The 3,574-nt window shown below is 43.3% G+C and overlaps 1 long non-coding RNA gene and 1 other non-coding gene across 2 annotated transcripts; both read left to right on the top strand.

Moving 5' to 3' along the window:
* Positions 1 to 1,548: 1,548 nt before the first annotated feature.
* On the top strand, positions 1,549 to 2,628 carry LOC112399503 (uncharacterized). Its single transcript, XR_003003241.1, has 3 exons — positions 1,549 to 1,954; positions 2,205 to 2,247; positions 2,478 to 2,628. It is a non-coding gene; the product is annotated as an uncharacterized LOC112399503 (long non-coding RNA).
* On the top strand, positions 2,005 to 2,135 carry LOC112399513 (small nucleolar RNA SNORA24). Its single transcript, XR_003003245.1, has one exon. It is a non-coding gene; the product is annotated as a small nucleolar RNA SNORA24 (small nucleolar RNA).
* Positions 2,629 to 3,574: the final 946 nt, after the last annotated feature.

The raw sequence follows: 3,574 nt of genomic DNA, 5'->3' as shown, positions 1-3,574 counted from the left end.
TCTAAATCAAATCTAATTTGGCAAAATTTCCCACTGTGACGTTATTTAAACCTTATTATTGTGTAGTTCTTTCCATTCACTAGTATCATGAAGAGAGTAAAGTTAAGGTGAAGAAAGGAAAAAGTGAGCCTTAAAAACAACTTTAGTTCTTTCAAATTTTATGCCCTATAAACTTGTCCATACCAACCCTAACCATAACAAATTTTTGCCCTAAATTCTTTCCCCTAGAAAAGTATGCAGTGATTTCATGAAGCTTCACAGATCTCTCTTGTAGCACTTTATTCACCAGATCGCTAGATAACATTATCCCTGACAGCAACTGCTGCAACACAGTGCCCCAAATGGTCCACTACTAAGTAAAAGCTTTACCTCGATCCACCTTTTTGTCTCATACCGGAGGAAAATTAAAAGGGAAAATAGAAAATAAATTTAAATGGCATTTAACAAGCACATATCTAGGACTAAAAGTATTCCTAAACGTCTGTAATTCCCGTTTTCAAGAAATAGACCTACCATATTTTTAGCTGCATCCCCAAAGAAACGTACAGCTGGGAAGTTAAGACCCAGGTGTCCACTTGCAAGAGTCAACAGACGCTCTGGAGCAGCTAGCTTGTGGACCACAAACCCTGGCTCCGAAGGCAACACGGGAAACGTTCACACACGCGTGTAAAAGGGTCTCCCGCACGCTCGTCCGGTCTAATACCCTTTCCTTTTCCTAATCTTGTGTCTACAAAATCGTTTGGCAAGGCTTTCAGTAGAGTGCAAATACTCCTAAGAGATTAGGCTCCCCCAAAACAAAACAAAAACTGATTGCAGACCACTGACACCTGCGCTTCAGGAACAGCAATGTCGGCAGAACACGGGAAAATACGGAGTTTTTTAGCAGAGAGACCAAAAAAAAAAAAAAATCAGCTAATTCCATGAAAATCAACCAACAAAAAGGTTAAGCAGAGAACTATCGAACCTGGTGCTTTGGTAACAAGGGTGACTTGTAAAGTAACTCCTAACAAAACAGCCCTTCCGCCTTCTTCACTCAGCGGACGCGCGAGTCCAGCAAGATTTCCTGATTTCGCGAGGACTTTTGGCAGCTCTGAATGCGCACGCGTCAGAATCGGAGGCCACGTGAGCAGCCCAGATCTAGCGCGGGGGCGAGGCGGGGGGGAGAAGCTGAGGAAGGGGAGGGCCATCAAGAAAACGGTGGCCTGGGCTTCTCTGGTGGCGCAGTGGTTGAGAGTCCGCCTGCTGATGCAGGAGACGCGGGTTCGTGCCCCGGTCCGGGAAAATCCCACATGTCGCGGAGCGGCTGGGCCTGTGAGCCATGGCCGCTGAGCCTACGCGTCCGAAGCCTGTACTCCGCAACGGGAAAAACCACAACAGTGAGAGACCCGCGTACCGCAAAAAAAAAAATGAAAGTTGGTGGCCAACGGATGGGGTGGAACCTCAGCGGAGCTGGGAGGGCGGGGCGGGGAGAAAGCGCATAGGCCCCGCCCCTCGCGGCTTTTCCCCGGAATAGCGTCACCCGCTCTATAAGAGAGCGTGTGGCGAAGGATTCGGCCTTTTACATCCGGGAAGCGTCGAGTTTAGGTGGAAGTACTGCGTTGTGTTTCGTGTGCTAAAATACTTAAGACAGAACTTTTGGCCAAGTTTGAAATGCAGGAGATGCAACAGTCTTGTAGAAGTAGATCGACGTCAGCTTGGAAAACCTCTAGGTTAAAACTCCTGAGTGGGCTTAAATGTTCATTGATTCGCGGGGCAGCCACGTTCAACCGGGGGCGCTGAGTCGGAAAACTAGCGCCGGTGGGCCGTGGGCCTTCCGGCAAAGGTTAAATGCAGCTGATGACTCCGGTTAAGGTCATTAGTTCTGCTGTTGGTGTCATGTGGCCATCTTGAATCTACTCCGACACTATGAAATAATAACACCGCATCCTGATAACCCGCCAGTTTGATCCAGGTGGTGAGTAGTATCTGTAGTTGTCCTTGCTGGTCTTTTCTGGGATTATGAATCTCCATGTATCTTTGGGACCTGTCAGCTGTGGCAGTCTCCCTTCCTAGCCATGGAAGAGCATATTCTTGTTTATTGGCAAAGCTGTCACCATCTAATTGGTATCAGATTCTGACTTGCACAAGTAACATTCTTCACTTTAAAAATCTGGAGGGTACTGGGTTATTGGGCAGACATCTAACTACTGTTCAAATGTTTTTAGGAAGCTGAGCTAATTGTTCCAGTGGATGATGGAAAACAACAAGGTACGTTCCTGTTATATATACATATATATTTATTTATTTATTTCTGAATCTGAAACCCTTAGTGCTAAGGATTTGGAAGGCCAAAATTGGTATATTTTGCCGGCATTTTGTAATTTAAAAGAGTAAATAGCCAACTGAATAGAAAGTAACTGAAGTAGCTGCTAAGACTCAGCACCATGAGGTAAGTACACAAATTAGAGTTTTATAAAGCTGGTTTTCTTCTCTTGCAGAAGTCAAGAAATCCAAAGCGATATGGGTGAAGTCTTATTAGCATCCTGAAGTACACTGCCAAATGTGATTTTAAATCTCAAGTATGGTATTTAAATGGAGAATAAATAAGTGCTTCCTTGCTATATCAATAAAATGCTCGATTTGTACAGATGTCAGTGTTCCCTGACTGAATGACTAATAAGTGCAAAGGTAACTACAAGTACTGAACAGGCTACCTCCTGTTCCACTGTTGGGAGCTCGAGTGGAAGTAACATGAATTAGTATTGTTGTGTAAGGTGTTATTTGGAGAAAACTGTTATACATAAAAACCAGTTTACCCCTGAGGAAGAGAGCAGGGTCATTTAATACCACACAGAAGATTAAGGAAACTGCACAGTGAAAAGCTATGCACTTTATTTACACAGATGTACACTGAACACGTGCATCTTTAAAACTCACACTTAACATTTAACAAGAAAATTAAGCTATAATAAATGCATATTTTATGAACCAAGCATTCTACCTCAAGGTTGAGCAAACTGCAGGCCATCTGTTAACTATCTGTTCTTTAAGTTTGCCAGCCTCTGGTCTAGTTAAAAAGCCAATATAAATGTTTGCATCAGCGCTGTAGTTCAATTACAAGGATGGCCCATGAGAAACTTTCAGGAAGATAAATTTTCTCACCTGCATTGCAGGTTTTTCCTTTATCAAAGTCATGAGTGTTTAGAAAACGTTTTAGTGCTATTCTACTTGAACTGCATTGCAGTTCTGCAAAGTAGTAAACTATAAAGCACTTTCAGGTTAGCACCAGTTGTTTTACATAGCTCAGAATTTACAAAAGGGATGCAATATGATACAGAAGGGAAAGGGATGGGGGTGAAGTCCCTCCCTGGTGAGTTAGCCATTTAAGAGGATTACTTAAGCATTCTTAATCCTATAGTTTGTACTCACCTCTTCACCTTTTTTTACTACCTGGGATTTTGAGAAGGACTCGTGATAGCAGTCTACTCAAGTATCCTGAGGGCTTACCTTTTATATTTGGGCAAAGATTTTGTGCTGCTACCAAGAATGCCCTGTAGGATACATAATAAGCAGCTATCCCTTACTCCTTTGGGAA

Source organism: Neophocaena asiaeorientalis, unplaced genomic scaffold (assembly GCF_003031525.2).
Source record: "Neophocaena asiaeorientalis asiaeorientalis breed wild unplaced genomic scaffold, Neophocaena_asiaeorientalis_V1.1 scaffold309, whole genome shotgun sequence".
Lineage (NCBI taxonomy): Eukaryota > Metazoa > Chordata > Mammalia > Artiodactyla > Phocoenidae > Neophocaena > Neophocaena asiaeorientalis.
The sequence above is the reverse complement of the archived record's forward strand: the minus strand, read 5'-3'. Positions and strand labels throughout refer to the sequence as shown.